Raw genomic sequence first — 18,348 nt, 5'->3', positions numbered from 1 at the left:
GCTAAGATCAAATGTAAAAATTGTAGGTTTATTCATATTCAGTTGTCTGTCTATTGTTAACTCCAAAAGCTCTTTAAGCATTTTTACTATAAATAACTATCGAATTTACACGATTAAGTAAAAAAGCGCACTTTGAATCAGTTAACAAACACACAAAATAAAATAAAAACTTGAACGTCATTGTATTAACAACAGCAAATAAACAGTTGCACACGTGCAATCAATTTCAAAACAAACAAAAACATAATTACACAATTGAAGCATTTGTTGAAACAGAGGAAACGTATGTACAGTTGAATTTAACTAGTAGAGGAACGCTGTGAACTTGGTGTGTGTTTTAAGCTTGAATGAATAATACCGATCATATATCAGTGTTCAATAATAATATCTTCAATGCATGAACTTGAAAATTTATAACACTGAAGTAGGTTGGCTGTATTGAAAATTCAGATCATTATATTAGAAAAGTCGGAAATCGCAGTTATTTATTGAGAGCCTATAAAAATACGATTAAGTGATATTAAACACCAATAATTAGGTTCAATATTTATTACAAGCACCTTTTTATCCCCAAGCTTTTTGAAAAGCGTGGGGATATTGTGGTTATCTCCGCCGTCCGTCTGTCTGTCTGTCCGTCCTGGCCACTATCTCCTCCTACACTATAAGCACTAGAACCTTGAAACTTACACACATGGTAGCTATGAGCATATGTGCGACCCTGCACTATTCGGAATTTTGATCTGACCCCTGGGTCAAAAGTTATGGGGGTTTGGGTGGGGCCGGGTCAGAGATTTTCACTTATTTTTATGCCCCTGGGAGCCGTTTCATCAACGATTTACGACTAGTTGTAAATTACGATTTACATAAATTACGATGTTTCAATGAAATCGCGTTTCATCAAGCAAATCGTAAATTAAAATTACATAAATTTCATACATAAATATACGACTGGGTAAGGGCACCCGTAAATTAACGTAATGGCGGTCGTTTTTGTCATCCAAGATGGCAGGAGACGAACAATTACCAATGCCAAGGCTTTTAAGGGAGAGATTGTTCTCGAAAACCTTAGAGATGAGAACATTGCTTCGATATATCGTCTAAGTAAGGGCGGAATAGAGCGATTGTTGGTTTTGATCGGGGAAGACATAGCACCAACTTGCCGGCGAGCTCATCCCTTTCATTCCGTCGCTTAGGTATGTAAATAAGGCGAAGAAATCATTGATTTAAACAAGTATAATTATAAAATTGTATTTATTTTCAAATAGCAAATAAGTAGTATTTAACCCAAAAACTTGAGAGTAGTTGCCCTTTGTTTACTTAGCATTTGACAACTCGGATTTTGCAAAATGGTTGATAAATAAGTTATTGTTGTATCTTTTCTTAATAAAAGCATTCGATGATTACCGTTATTAGTTTAAGCATTTATTGTTGTGTTTCTTTACAAATGACTTTATGTTAAACTCATTCTATTTTGTGTCGACGTGTACTTATCGATGACTTTAAGTGCAGACTGATTTACCCCACCCGCTAATGTTGAACTTGTAGTTGTTCTACTTCCAAATGTTATGATTGAACAATACTTAACCTCGAAATTGTTGATTATAACATCGTGATCATGAAAATGAATATGACATCATGATGTTGTTTGTGTTTGCTATTTTTAAACAAGTTATTGTATTGGTTAGTTATGTAGATGCTGAGTAATGGTACCTTATGTATTTAATAATTGTAGAAAAATCAGCTTAATTGTTTCTATATTGTTCTCATTTGATTACAATGTTGTTCGATCGGTCATTGTCAGCTCGGATACTACTTACCTGTACCCCGGGTACTCTTTAAGTATACTTACATGTAGAGCTAACCCTGTTACAGTTAATTATTAACTTAATTTTCTTTAATATAGCCGGCAATTTAATGCTAAATGGGTTGTTGTAGGCTTAATTTTTTTAATTATGTTCACATTAATGTCATTTTTTTTCTCAAATAGTCTTTATATCATCGAAATTTATACTCAAAAAGCATATTGATGCAGTTTTTTCAAAAGGTTTGTTTAATTTAGATAAACAATATGGCTTTACATTTATCTGTAGTGCACTGTACCACATCGAATTTTGGGCAATAATACAACTCGGGTACAGTCTAATAAGGACCGGGTACGTTTAAGTATCTTCACCTTACCCGAGGTACATGCAAGTATGCTTAATGATACCAGGGGTACATGTAAGTAGTACCCAAGCTGTGAATAACCAATCGAGCGTGAGTAAAGTAGATTGTACCTTATGTCTTTAATAATTGCAGAACAATTACCTTATTTATTTCTATATTGTTTCCATTTGATTACAATTTATTTATTTGTCAAATTCAATTCTGCAGTGCTATAAATATGCACCCCCATCCCAAAAATTTATTTCGTGCATATTGATGGGGCTTTTTTATTTATTTACTCCTTTTCTGCATTCCTCCCTTTTGTGTTGGTAATGTGAACATGAAATGATGAGCTATTTTTTTTATAGATTTTGGCATATTGCATATTGCCAAGGGAGATGTTTACTGAGGATTCCATGCCATTAATATGCAGGCTGTTGCTGATGCCAGCATGAGGTAAATGTAAATACAGTGTTATGATTCATTACCTTATCATTAAATTTGGTATTAAAGCAGATAAATACCATAAAAGGTTGAAATAAGCGTAATGCTTATCATCTTTGACATCTAATAATCATTAGTTACGTACATGCGCAAAAATCATTAACTACCACAATAAGCACTATTAGCACTGTGTGATCAAGCTTTTGTTCTTTTATGTGTTAGCCAATGCAGCTATCAGTATTATCTTTAAATATTGTCTTAAGTTACATTATTTCATCTAGGTAAGGTAACTAAAATATAGTGATTTGATAATACTTAAGCTAGTTTTGTGAAAATTATTGAGATGCTTTCCTACCTTAATCTAACAATATTAACTGTGGACTGCTGTTTTATCAAAGACAAAGCAACTGCCCAATAAAATATTTCAATTTACAGCAATATCTGAGCACCAATGATGAGGGTCATCTGCTGGGAGATAGTGGGTATCCGTTAAGGACTAACCTGATGACCCCTTAACCTCATCCCTCCCATGCTGCGGAACAGGCCTACAATGACCATCTATGTAGAGGGTGGGTAGTAGAAAGGGCATTTGGAGTGTTGAAATCACGAGATTGGTAACATATTATATAGGTTGTGAAATATAAGTCTTATTAGTGCGAGATCAACTTACCACACAGTATTTAAATGAAGTATTAGTGCCAATCTCTTTCTCACAGTGTCTTAAATCAAACGTAACGTCTAAAGCTTGATAACGTACAACTTTAATAATCAAATTTTAGAATTTATATGTAAAATAACTTTTATAATAACTGAGGGTTGTTTGCATGTGTAAATATGATGTTTCATAAAAAAAATGAAAAAATCATTAATAAAAAAGATAAAAAAATGTCCGTTTAAATAAACTGATGATTTATTCATTTTATTTTAAATCTTAAAAATTCATTTTGCTTATCATCAGACTCTATGTATGAAATATTGTTTACTAGTGCATTTAAATGATATTATGCATTAATAGTGAATACAGGCACAAATAAAGTGTTTTGTAGGCTATATATTATATATAATTTATATTGAAATTAAATTAATGTCAATGGTATCAGGACAATTTAGTCACTTAGACAAATGTCTATGTTAAAGAAATACATTTGATATTTGTTTAGATATCTGCATGCCACTGGTGGATGTTGGCCTTTCAAGTCCAATAAGTGCTGTGAAATATCAACTGTGTACATGCCCCTGCATAACCTGTGTCTGGATTCAAACGTTCCACTGATAGAGGAATTGGTTGGAAATGAGATGGAACCGGAAGTTATGAACAACACACCAGTACATCGAGCAGCATGTGATAAGAGGCAGCAGCTGATCAAACTGTTTCATAAAATGTGTTAAAAATTTATAGTTATAAATGTTATAAAGTGATAGATGGCTCGAGTCTTCTCTGAATAGGCAGAGCTACACTACTCAGCCAAATGGCGTAAAGTTGTGTCATAGCTGATTTGGAAGGATTGGTATTCCTGGTCGTCTAGACACAATAGTTACAACAGCTGATGTTTGCATGTTTTATAATTGTGTATGCATAATTTGTCTAATATTTACTTCAAGGTTATAGGTTTGTGAAAGAAAAAAATGTCAATGTTCTGAGGACCAATAAAAAAAGTTATGTGTTAGGTATTACCAAGTGCTTGATTTAATATTTATTTTAAAGGGAACTTTTCCTAAATTTTGGCAGATATTCAAGTTTTTCATTAAACGCTTTTATATTGATACATGTAAACACTGGATCTAAAAAGCTCCAGTAAAAAAAGAATACAATTAAAGAAAGATAAAAAGTAACTCCTACAGGGCTCAAACCACTGACCCCTGAAGTAAAAGCCTCACACTAAGACCACTTGTCCGTCCATGTTGATACAATGAGTGATGTATTTTACACTTTATATAAGCAATCCTCATCGTGTCACAAAATATTACGACAACAAGTGAACTCTACAAATTATTCAATCGTCGAGTGTTGCAGCAGATAGTTGCAACGCTTTAAAATTTTCAAGTTTTTAAATCGTCAAAAGTTGCATATAATGGATATTTTAGAGCATGGTAAATGTTCAGTATTACTGTTTCCTCACAAATATCATAACTACAACAAATGTTTGCGAATCTTAAACTTATTTTTTTTAATTTAGTAAATTTACCAAAACTGGAAAAGGTCCCTTGAATATTGAACAGTTATCTGAGCTCCAGAAAAGATCATATACTCAAGGTACTTTTCCCCATTAACAATTATTCAAGTGATATTTTACCCACTGACTTTCGCTCTAAAAGGTGTTCTCTGGTATGGTGCATTGGCCATAACTTTTGCAATATTGATGATAGCAACTTGATATTTGGCATGCATGTGTATCTCATGGAGCTGCATATTTTGATGGTTAAACGTTAAGGTCAAGGTCATCCATCAAGGTCAAAGGTCAAAAAAACAAATCCAAGTGAAGTAATAAGCTTTAAAGGGAGGTAAGTAAATAACCTGCCAAATGATATAAAAAAATTAAATAAGTCAAAGTGGCGCATAGAGTACACAGTAGTGGCGCAGAGATGTATTAAGTATTCAATTGTTTGTGTTAACTCATCTGTGAAATGGTTTAGCTCATCCATCTAATGTATATACAAGGAATTATAAAAAATTGGCGCAAAGGGACACCTGTATATGAGAGAAGAGATAGAATGCAGTCAAGCATAAAAAGCATGAGAAACTCATGGAATAGAGCCTCAAGAATCTATAGAAGGGCTGAAACTTTCAATTTGTGCAATACAAATTTTAGACTCATTACTGAAAATCTGTCAAAATGTTCAAGTGGGAAAAATGTGAGAAACAATTTAAAGCAAGATGGACTTTGAACAGGCACATCAAAGACAGACATGAAATTCAACATATTCATTGTTGTGTACAAGATTGTGATAGAAAATTTCTGAGACGCTACTATTAAGTCAACCATTTAACCTCAAAACTTAACTTTTCAAAAACAGAAGCAAGAAGATTGGCTATAAGAGAGCTTTTCAGCCATCTCATGAGTCTTTCCAATGAGGATCACGTGTACATAATTGACTACAGTAAAGTTGATTCATTATTAGATTTGTAAGGAGAGCAGGGTGAGGAGGAGAAATTAGGTAGTGTTTTTTCCAGGCCGTTTTAGCGTGGCGAATCGCCATGTCCCTTTTTTGTAGCGCCACGCTGCTCCTTTCAAAGCCATTTAGCGCCACGCTGCCCTTTTCAAATGCCGCCGCCCTGCCCTTTCATGAGCACCCGCTGTTTTCTGCCCTTATTGATAACATCATAATTGTCCCTTGACCAAATTTCTAAGCCGACTAGTATCCGATTATGGCCCCCGAGGCAGCGCGTTTGTGAATTAGTCATGCGTGAATAACCCCGTGTCAGTATCAATCGATATGTTATACCACTAATTGGTCGGTAATGTGTACTCCAAGATAAAATCGTGGACTGTTACTTCGGAAACTTTTGATGAAAAGCTCGATGTTATCCTCTTAATTGTGCATTTCATACCCTTACAGAAACAGAATGTTTGCTGCAACTTTGCTGCAACTTTCAGGCAAACTTTTTTGTTTGCGGGAAGGTTTGCAAGAACTTTGCAGGACTTTGCGGCTAACCGCGAAGTTTCTGCAAAGTTGCAAGAACTTTGCGGCTAGCCGCAAAGTTTGCAAGAAGTTAGCAAGAAGTTAGCAAGAAACTTTTTCAAAATATTAGTGTTGCAGGAACTTTGCAAGAAACTTTTATTAAAAATATTGACATTGCAGGAACTTTGCAAGAAACTTTGATATAATATTGATGTTGCAGGAACTTTGCCAGAAACTCCGGATAATATGACAAAATATTAATGCCCTACATGTCAATATAAGAATATGAACTGAGTTTGATCCTATCAATATTACTGTTGTTAAAACTCTAAACATTGGCTTACTATAGTAATAGTAGTTTTCTTAGTCAAAAATGGGCATACTTTCAACAAAATGCATCAGAGAGTTGCCTGCTCTTGCCTGATTTAAATGTGAGGTCATGATTGTAAACAACTGCACAACATTACAAACAATAAAATATATGTCAATGGACTAAATAATATTTCAAAATAGCATTAAGACAAGAAAGTAGAAGCTCTTGTGATTAGTATGATAGCTCTCCTTATTCTTTGAATAGTACGTAACGTTAAATAGGAAAATAATATAAAAACATTAATTGTATGGTTAAGTATGTTTATTTCAAAGTGCAATCTTTTTAATTTCCATTGGTATGAAAATGTATTTACAAAAATTAATTCAGTAGAATCCCTTTCTTATTTTGGAGTTATTCTTCAGACGACAGAAGCACTGACAGAGGATGCTGGACGTTAGACTTCATGTGCTTGACGAATACTATCTTTTTAGTAAAAAAGGGGAATAACTCTTACAAATTATTGACAGAGTTGTCGCCTCAGGTCAATATAAGTATATAGGTCATCGAATTATAATGTGCATAAAGTTTCTAGTTAAAAGATTTGATATCGTTTGAGAATTGAAAATTGAATTGAAAGTTGAAAATGGTCATTATAGTTATGTACTAAGTCAAAACAAGGGTAGATAACTTTATGAATACAGGTCACAGGGTTACCAGCCTTGTCACTATGGAGTGGACGGATGTCCTGGGTCCAAGTTTGAAGTGGATATCTTGAAAAGTTTTTAATACAAAATTGACTTCAAGAAAAACTTAAATTTATCTATCTTGACCTCACACGTGCCACTGTATATTTCAACTCGCAACAGTAAATAATATACTAGCAGTAGCATATAATACTACAATTTTCTATCGTTATCCCAGATTTACAAGTTTCCTCTTTAGCCAAGAATCTTTACAATTCACGCTGACTCAGATGGCAGATTGAAGACAATAGCTGCACTTTTTTCTTGCAAACCTTCCCGCAAACAAAAAAGTTTGCCGCAAAGTTGCAGCAAACATTCTTTTTCTGTAAGGGATCTCTTCTGATTGGTTCTTTGCAGATTGTGAGCCAAATTTGAATGTGTAAACATGTATAGATCCACGCAGGACCTGTTACTGGTTTGAAATGTAGTTTGAAAGCAATGTTTTGAATTTTTAAAGTTAAAGTTTTAACAATATCGTGAAATACTTACTTGGATGAACATACTTAAACAATTAAGTAGAATGTGGAAATCAACATTTTGTGGGTCAACAAGTCTAAAGGAGGAATTCAGTGAGTTATGAAGTGGCCCTTTTGGAAATGCTTTGAACTATTAAACATGTTTGTATTGTTTTTCTTATAATGTTAAGTTTAATTTGATAATAGTGTTTAACAGTTTCAAATACCTGTTTTGTTGGGTGATTTACATTTAAAATAAATGATGAAACAAATTATCGAACTTTGCAGTAGGTCACATACAAGACATATTAAGTCTGTTAAAGGTATCTCTATCTTACAAAACCAACATAGTTGTAACAGTCAATTGCTTAATCAGTGACCAAATGACATGGTAATGTAACCAATACTTAGATTTATTTATGAATAACTACTCTGCCACGAAATGTTAAGCCATTTTTTTTCACTTACATATATAAGAAAGTTATTGCTATCGCTTAAAAGGTGTAAAGCAAAAACCTAATATAAAATAGTTTGTAACTTAATCAAAATTATACAATACTCAATCAAACATAAAACTTTTCTGTTTTAGTTTTATGTTTGGTGAAGCATTCATATGACATTTCTAACATTTACAAAAGAAAGCTATATATTTGTATGCTTGCAATTTCATTTACATAACATTCACCATGTGACAACTTTGCAAGAACTTTGCGGCAACTTTCAAGAACTTTGCGGAAACTTTGCAAGAACTTTGCGGCAAAGTTACCGCAAAGTCCCGTATGCAAATGAAGTTTCCGAGAACTTTGCAAGAACTTTGCGGCAACTCTGCAGCAACTTTGCAAGACCTTTGCAGCAAAGTTACCGCAAACTCCCATATGCAAATGAAGTTTGCAGGAACATGACAAGAACTTTGCGGCAAATTGGAAAATTTAGTTTGCGGCAAAATTGCTGCAAACCCATATGCAAATCAAGTTTGCGGCAAAATTGCCGCAAAGCTCATTTGCATGGTAAAAGTGTGCAAGAAAGCATGTTTGCGGAAACTTTGCTGCAACTTTGCTGCAAATTAGCAAGAACAGTTTGCAGGAGGCCTGTTTTTTCGGTAAGGGTACATAATTCAGTTATATCAAAACATATATTTTTACCCATAATTACATTTAAAACACAAACAAATTAATTATTTATCGATATCGTCATTAAGATAATCAATTATTGAAATAATTACTGAGACGTATACTAATTAAACAAAATGCGAATCGCGTATAAGGCGGACGTAGTAGACGATTTTACTTTGCTATGCGCACCTGTCGCTTACAACATTTGACATTTCGACAACATGGCGGACATACAAAATTAAATTGTGACTCGGCAAACATGGCAAATAACGTCGTAAACGATCGAATTAACGATGGAGATTATACCTTCAGAAGGAATTAATGAAATGTCTGTGATAGCAACAACATATTTATTTGTAATCTACTCAATGGGTGTATTTCACGGAAACGAGTGCTTGCATATCGTTAGCGATCAGTTTACTCGCAATATTAAACATCTGACAAGATTATCGTTAGAAATGGGGTAAGACAAACAATTACATGGTTTCATTTATATGTTAGTGGATCTGTGTATAATCAGATTCATATGCATATATTGCTTTATTATGTTTGTCGTGCTGTACAGTGTATTTAAAAAGCATGGAACTTAAATGTACAAAGCAAGGTAAATATATTTATATAAATGAAAGTAAGTTAAATACATCAATTACTATGTACCATTAAATGTGTTTGTTTATATTTTATGTTTTTTTCAACAACTGCCTCTGATGCGATTACATGTTTCTCCCTCATTCAGGTATTCACGGAACGTTTTTGCCCTTTTTGCCTAAACTGCGCGCTAAAATGCCCTTTTTGAAAGCAATGCGCCATGCCCCTTCGCCCTCCTGGGAAAAACACTAATTAGGGTATAGATTTTCACTAATTTTTTAGGTTATTTTACATTAACTTCTTCATTTCTACATCAAATTAATTCATATTTATACTGAACATCTCTTATGACAATACGGTCAATCTCAACTATGCATGGCCCCATTACCAATCCTGGGGCGCCCCTGTGTCAAACATGCGGCGTGGGGATACGCGTCGGCCTCTGCCGCGCCATTTCTAGTTTATTAAATGTCGACGTAGTTTGATAAACAAACTCAAACAAAATACTTGAGATTATTTTATTGGCGCCAGCATTCTACACATAGAAGAGTCACATATGAGATGTTTACATCAGCTTATCTCATTTCAGGGGTATTCCGGTATTTCGGCTGTGTTTCGATATTTCGATAAGTCGTGTCATGGGAACAAGTTAAAAACTACAAATCTTTCCAGATTTGAAAGAGGACATAATCGCTGCAAGGAGTTTGACGATTGCAATTGTTGAATGTGTCTTTTATTATAAGACTTCAATATTCCGTGTGAACACATTTGCGATATAAGCTTAAAAAAGAAAAAGACAAAATATAAAGAATTTGAAACGAAATAAGATGGATTAGGGACGCATTTTACATACACATATTTAGGTTACGCTTAATAACATTTTCGGTGCATATTTCAAATATTTCAAAGTTCCGAAGTGCTCATAGAATAATCTTTTACATCTTATGTTGATATACTAATGTACGATTTTGAGCTGACCTGAACAATACCTTTTATAATAAGTTTCTCAGCAGTCGCAAGCAGAGCTTCAAATCGCGTAAAATATTTGTTTATAACGGGTAATATAAATAACTGTTAAACAATTTGAAATATTTCCGGAGCCAGAAGGGGCGTCAGACATATTGATATTATCCTTTGTTGTTGGCAAACACAAGAAGGTGCCTTCGTATAACCAGTTCTACGGAATAAATAGACAATAGGCTCAAGTAAACTGCTATATTGAGAAAACTCATTAAGCGGAAAAATGCAGGTACAACGTTTTCCGAGAAAAAAATAGATTACATCAAGACAATGTACTAAATCATCGACATACAATGTTAAGTTTGTAAAATAAAAAAAATCATGAACAAATGTTAAAATTTTAACCATACTAAATTATAATAATCGTGTAAACGTTCAACAAACCGGCGCGATTGCATCTTTCCTTTGAAATTGCTTCATTTGTACCAATTACTTCCCTATTTTTTATCAATGTCCAATCATATTATTAATAACGACGAACCCATTATATGTTTAATGTTTAAAGTCCATGCATGTTTTATAGGAATGTGCTTCTTTGCAATGCAAAGTGCACCAGCCCTTCTATTCCGTACACGTATTGTCAAAGAAGTCGAAACAGATTCCAATATGCAGCATTGTTACGAGGTTGAACTTGTATGGAAATGATGTAGACATTAAACGCACCAAGCATTCGATACTCAAGTTCCAAAATGTGACCAAGCATGTTAAACGCTCAGAAACACAAAAACATTGTTTACAGTATTGTAACAGCTGTCTTATTGCTACTTTTTGTTTATGGCTTTCTGTGGCTGAACGATACTGGAGATAATAAAGGAATGGCTCAATTGCGACCATTACAAATTCCTTTTCTAAATGTTTTGTATCAGGCGACCTGGCTTGTTTGCATTCCCGTTTGTCGTCACCCGACGACGAAGCGTACATTTCCCGTTGAAGATGAATCGGTATGCAGTTGACCTCTTGTCGGGAAAAGTAGACATTTAATAATATCTTTGATACGCATTGCTCAAATATGTTCTGGGGACTAAAGTCGTCTTCTATGCATATTCTGATACACTCATTTGAGGAGATTGGAATCATGTCCGGAGTTTTAATTTTCTCAATGTCCGCAAGCAAAGACTCTGCTCGGTTTAATTGATTAGTACAAACGAACATTGAAGCGTACTTTAAATAATTTGCTATTGTACCTGAACAAAAAGAGCTATGTTGTGTATCGATAATATCCTTTGAAAAATGCCATCCATCTGCTATAGTGAACGATGCCTCGATAGACTCAATAGTGTTTTGTACTCTGTTTAAAAGCAGGTTTAATACATTCCTGTATCGAATTCTTTTACAGCGTCTAAGGTATCTTTGGGTGCTCTTAAGAAGCGTTTCAATATGTTTATGTCCTGTTATAGACTGACGTAATATGCAACCGCATGCCTTCTCTAAAAAACGTCTTGCCAACTTCGTAATGATTATTAAACGATTATCCATCCGGGACGTCAATTTCACAGCATTTGTGTCGGGATTTATTGTCAATCTTTCGCCTATATTGTGTGTAAGTCATAGATACATGACAGCTTGGAATCAATCATCTGTGTCAGTATTTCAATAAGCACTTGGCATTCGCGGGCTAGTAATTTATTAGCAAACAGGTTTACATTTGCAATAGTATAGTGTGGACAATATCGACTTTTAAGGAAACGTCGCAATGTGTTTAAACAGAACATAATACACTGCAAGAGATTATCGTCTGTCCAAAGATCTTCTGGAATTTTTTTAACTGTGAACAAAAACGCAGTTTTCATATGCAACTAGCTCAATCCGTCACCCACTCGAGGTTCTAAAAATTGTTTTCTAATCATTTTTGTCAGAATGTATGTTTTCAGTTGCAAAATGTTCAGATCGCACATGAGTAAACGTTCTATTTTTTAGTTGACACTCGCCACTGAAGAGATACGTACTCACTTTGATATTTTACGTTCATGGTGCCGGTCTGACGGTAGGAATCGTAAGCGAATTCGTTACTGACGTTTCCTGGCAGCATTAGCAAAACACCGCATTTCATTGCCTTTATTAATGTTGTTTGTTTTGGCCAATGACCCGGTTTTGGTCTGGTAAACATAACTAGACAATCAAATGGAAGCCATTTATAGAATTTCGCCATGACATAATCGACATCGATGGATGTAAAGGCCGGTCCCCGTTGTTTCAATTCTTCACCTTGACAGAATCTATTGATTATCCGATTTGTTATTAATACTCTGCCGTCGTTACCAACATAAAACAAGCCTTGCGGTCCAACGTCATAGTTAGACAAATGAATTTCATTTAATTAAAGGGCTTATTTTGATACCGAGCTGTAGTGCACAATCCAGATTGTAGCATTGTGGAAATGAAAATGCCTGGTCTTTCACAAGATTTATCCGGTATTTTTAACTACCTGGCAGACGAACAAAACTTGCCGTAATATCTAATTTGAAAATAAAATCTTCATCCGACATCAGACCAGATGTAGTCGATCCCTCAATTTGGTTGCCTGCTACTATAAATCTATCTTAAAGTTAGAGTCATATAATAGAGAATAAAATAGTCCATTATGGAACACGCATCGTCTAAAGTTAACCATATCTTTAGTCACACCTATGTCCTCCATAACCTGCGATAATTTCACAGATATATCTATGACACTTTTATCAAATCACTGACATACACAAAAACAAATTACTGCTACAATATAGAATTACAGAAGCCAATATTCACAGGCAGCAGTATCATAAATTTGCCCCCCCCCCCGGGACCCTACCCCCCCCCCCCACCCCCGAGCTTACCCCAGGGGTTCCAGATTGTTAAATGTACACCTATTGTGTATGGTTTGACTTTTCAACGACGAATATTGACAAAAATACACAGTTAGAAAAAATAACCCTCGTATAAGTATTATATATACACAAGGTATGAAACGCACTATATGCCTACTGCTGAAAGATTGTGGAACACTGGACGTGAACTTTTTCATCGAAAACACACATGTTCCCATGCAGTTGCAGACAAAATGCAACTGGATTCGTTAAAAGACAGTAAAAGCAACGTGATTACACAACTAACCGATCTCCTGCTCGGCTAATAACTTTAATATTCAATTAAATTTGACTTTCTCGCTATATTTCACTCGGTGTTTCATCTACACTTGTACAACATTTTAATTTTATAACGCGTCATCTGGTTGGTTGTTCTCATTGTGTTGGCCAATGATATGGCGTTTTAGAACCAAGCATTCGATCGAAAAAATATGACAGCAAAACACAGACATGTAGGGAGAAAGTATAACATATAACACTAATTGAAAATTCCGTAGATGCTTTATATAACTTACTGTACATGTAGCAATATAAAATACAAACTGTATTGTACAATAAATTATAAACTTATCCCCTACTCTTTAAAATAGACATCCGAATGCACTACTAAAATGGTTAATATTCGACATGCGAAGAGCTTTTATTTTCTGTCTGCAACGGTACATTTAATTCAAATCGTTTGAAACGCAGGTATTGTTTATGATAAATTGTGAGGCAAGTGTGAGGTTCGGTTAGACCTCAAATCGGTCTTTTAATTGAACACATATAACAAGCAAATTTTATTTTCAATATATTTCTTTATTTGAGTATTATAATATGGAGAGAATTGTCAAACCAACGACTTTACAATGACAAACCTTTACCATGGACAGTGATTGACGAGAATTGTAAAAACAACAACTTTGCAATGACAAACCTTTACCATGGACAGTGATTGACGAGAATTGTAAAAACAACAACTTTGCAATGACAAACCTTTACCATGGACAGTGATTCACGAGTTAAAAACAAACTTACGATAAAATGGCACTGATGTATTTTGCACAAAAATATGTAAAACGTTTGAAAACAACACACAAATAGTTTTGTAATAGTAAAATAAAAAAAAACATGCAAATGCCCATAATTTAAGCTGCATATTTGTTTCTCAATTAGAGTATCCGTCAATAGAACATATGTCTTCATCTATTGCAAAGACACAATATTACAGTAGATTCCACTTAATTGAATATCGGATAATCGAATAATTCGGTTAATTGAATAGAAATTGAAAACACCAAACCATTTGCATATCATCCCATTGTAAAAACTCCACATATTCTGATGGGAAATACGGCGTTTTTCGGTTAATTGAATAGTCAATTTTCTATTGAACACTATAATCCAGCAAAGAATGTCATAAATCTCCAAGGATACGCATCGTATCAACGATTTTGACAGACACGCTCAATTGACTGCCTTTGTTTTCATTTCACACCATTCACGTATGCAGCGTCTGTCAAGCGTCACGTGACTAACAGGTGTAGTATGCGAGCAAGTACAATGCAAACACTGGAGTCTCCAGTGTGCAGTCAGGTGCAAACTTTCGAATGCAAACTGTCGAGTAACACACTTCAACAGTTTGTTGTCGCTTAGAAACAATTAAAGAGTGTGTTGCTGATTAGAAACAAACTGTTGACGTGTCTTGCTCGACAGTTTGCAATATGTTACACTATATTCTCAGTTTGTGTGTATAAACCTACACAAATGCCATACATGCCATAAAGTTCCAGACCGTTCCAGGACATTGTGCTAAATTTTCCGGGACATTGGCCGATTTTCCTGGACATGTACACAAATAGCGATATATGAAGTCATACATGTTTTTTTGGTACGCATTTTTTTCGCGATATTCAATAAGTTAAATTACTAATGTACTTATCTGGAATAAACAAATTTAACATCCATTACGTTTTTACTAGTGCGAGTCCAGACATTCAATGTACAATTAGAGACAGGATTTAAAGTACAGAATGAAAAAAATCAACTTAAATCAAAGTAAATCTTAACAAAAAATGTTAACTTATATTCCAAACTATAATACACATAAATCTACGGGAGAAAAACATCTAATCAAAGAAACAATAACTAACAAGATAACATATATAATAAAAATAGTACAAGTACAATTGCATAAACATAAAAAAAATATAAAAATGAAGGCTCAATTTCAGATGGAATGTAAAATCAGGTGTTCTACATTTAGCTCCACCCCTTTGGCATTAATCTCATACCCCTTTCAAAGAAGGTTTAAAACAAATAGCAAAGATATAATGGAAGTATTAACTATTAAACAATCAAAGTGAAAATGCTGTTTGTTCTTTGTATTTCCTTTTACCCTCAATATGTTTTACTTTATTGTTCACATGCATTCCAACTTAAATATTCAACTGCCATTTTAACTTAATTTATATCAATAAATAAAGCAGGACGAGACAATCTGGTTTGTCTGAACTTATATTGAGGTATTTCTATCACAGTGTGTATCAAAAAATAAATTGTGTAATAAGTTTTTAGATTCTATTCAGTTGTTAATATTGTATGGGGCTAATATACAAGTTTACTAAATGAAAGTTTTGCCCACCAAAGGCACCACCAAAGATCTTAAATTGTGTAGATATTTCAGACAAAGAGAAAAATCAAAGCACTGAAAGTACTGGTGGATTATTGACATGAAATCTCACAACGTGGCCCTGATTCAAAAGGAAACTAAGTTCATTTAGAAAAACATTCAAGTTTCTGAACCCTGTCTTCGCCACTGCGATGTTTAGTGTGTTACTAGTCTCGGACCAGCTGGTGAAGAACACGTATTTTACTTACGCGCGTTTGCGTGCTGCTGCATACACAGAAGAGGCTTTTGTGGCACGCTCATGTAAATCTTTATTTTGATTTGACCATGTGAGCTAGTTTTTGACCCCACAAGACCCAGATTCGAACTAGTTCAAAGTATCATATGAGGCAAATTGACCAAGTATCATGAAGATTGGATCAAACTTGTGGCATTTACAGTGGGTTATAATATTTTTTAAGATTTGACTCTTAGGCCTAGTTTTTTTTTACCTCATATAACACAGATTTCATAGACAAACATGTTGACCAAGTTTCATAAAGATTGGATTAAAATTGTGCCTCTGTGGTTGTTAGGATTTTCTAAGATTTGACCCGGTGACCGTTAGATAGACTGAACGTTAAAAAATAATTGGGTTTGTCATTTTGTTACTACATATCCTCAAAAAGAAAAGCTTAGCAAGACATTGTGTACATGTTAACCCCGCACTATTTGACAACCTATTCACCGTTAAATAACGGAAATAGCCGATATGATCGGCTATTTCCGTGCATTTTCATATCGGCTATTTCCGTGCATTTTCAATGCGCATGTACTAACATTTTCACAACAATAGGAAAGTATTAAAAAGAGATATACAAACAAAATATCGCCTGTGTGAATCGATTATAGTACATTCGGATACTTTTTCTCGGTAACGGCTTTTATCGTCAAATTGCGTTAACAGAGAGTTAGTTCTGCGGCGTAGACAGAAGTGCTCCGAAGTTTGCAGTAATATGCAAATTAGGCTGAAGATTGGCTACTGTGTATTATTGCCGCTTTGCGTCAATAATCCAACAACAAAAAGCTTAGAAAAATTATCAATTACAAATAAAGTCTTCTATAAAATGCTCATGCTGTTTTTTTTGTAAACAGACAATAAATGCGTTTACAGTCCCGCCATTTCCAATAAATGGAGATATAAAATAATAATATTATATTCTCAACACATAATTTATATTACATATTTGATTTATTATAAAGGTCTAACTCAATAGACAAATGAAAATAAGTACACATGTTAATAGAATTGTACACATAACACTAAGTTCAATGATGATAATTACATTTAATATAAATATTGCATTTGTTTAAATTAATGATTAAGTACTTAACATATTTGCATTGTTGCTTTATGGTCAGCCATTATCCAAATAATTGTGATGCATTGCTGATCCATTGCTTGACATATAAGTAGCTATGCCTAAGTGATAGGAGTTGAGTCAGGTGTAAAACAAGGGCTGTTTGTAAAACATGCATGCCCCCCATATGGGCTGTCCGTTGTAGTGGCAGCCATTGTGTGAATACGATTTTTGTCACTGTGACCTTGACCTTTGACCTAGTGACCTGAAAATCAGGTCACGATCAATGTACCTATAAAGTGTCATGATCATAGGCAAAAGCGTTCTTGAGTTATCATACGAAAATCATTTTACTATTTCGGGTCACCGTGACCTTGACCTTTGACCTTGTGACCTCAAAATCAATAGGGGTCATCTGCAAGTCAAGATCAATCTACCTATGAAGTTTCATGATCCTAGGCGTATGTGTTCTCAAGTCATCATCCGATAACCATTTTACTATTTCGGGTCACCGTGACCTTGACCTTTCACCTAGTGACCTCAAAATCAAAAGGGGTCATCTGCGAGTTATGATCAATCTACCCATGAAGTTTCATGATTCTAGGCATATGCATTCTTGAGTTATCATCCAGAAACCATTTTACTATTTCGGGTCACCGTGACCTTGACCTTTGACCTAGTGACCTCAAAATCGATAGGGGTCATCTGCAAGTCATGATCAATCTACCCATGAAGTTTCATGATCCTAGGCGTATGCGTTCTTGAGTTATCATTCAAAAACCATTTTACTATTTCGGGTCACCGTGACCTTGACCTTTGACCTAGTGACCTCAAAATCAATAGGGGTCATCTGTGAGTCATGATCAATCTACCTATGAAGTTTCATGATCCTAGGCCCAAGCGTTCTTGAGTTATTGTCTGACAACCACCTGGTGGACGGACCGACCGACAGACCGACCGACAGACATGAGCAAAGCAATATACCCCCTCTTCTTCGAAGGGGGGCATAAAAAGACATTTATATATATATACAAGCAATGCTGATCCATTTGGCAAAAGCAAATGTTTAAAAGAACACCTCTCTATCTGTTTACCACTTATCTAGTGTTTGGGGTC

The 18,348-nt window shown here is 34.6% G+C and overlaps 1 long non-coding RNA gene across 3 annotated transcripts; it reads left to right on the top strand.

The window, feature by feature from the left end:
* The first annotated feature begins 832 nt into the window (after positions 1-832).
* LOC127869336 (uncharacterized) lies at positions 833-4,909 on the top strand. 3 transcript variants are annotated; one of them, XR_008044517.1, is made up of 5 exons: positions 833-1,193; positions 2,514-2,601; positions 3,025-3,158; positions 3,750-4,540; positions 4,653-4,909. It is a non-coding gene; the product is annotated as an uncharacterized LOC127869336 (long non-coding RNA). The 3 variants fall into 3 exon arrangements; XR_008044515.1 differs by lacking the exons at positions 833-1,193; positions 4,653-4,909 and adding an exon at positions 1,302-1,349 and having other exon boundaries at positions 3,750-4,260; XR_008044516.1 differs by lacking the exons at positions 833-1,193; positions 4,653-4,909 and adding an exon at positions 2,131-2,153 and having other exon boundaries at positions 3,750-4,260.
* Positions 4,910-18,348: the final 13,439 nt, after the last annotated feature.

The sequence above is a fragment of the Dreissena polymorpha genome, chromosome 2, assembly GCF_020536995.1.
Source record: "Dreissena polymorpha isolate Duluth1 chromosome 2, UMN_Dpol_1.0, whole genome shotgun sequence".
In the NCBI taxonomy this organism is placed as follows: Eukaryota; Metazoa; Mollusca; class Bivalvia; order Myida; family Dreissenidae; genus Dreissena; species Dreissena polymorpha.
This window is presented reverse-complemented; position numbering and strand designations above follow the sequence as displayed.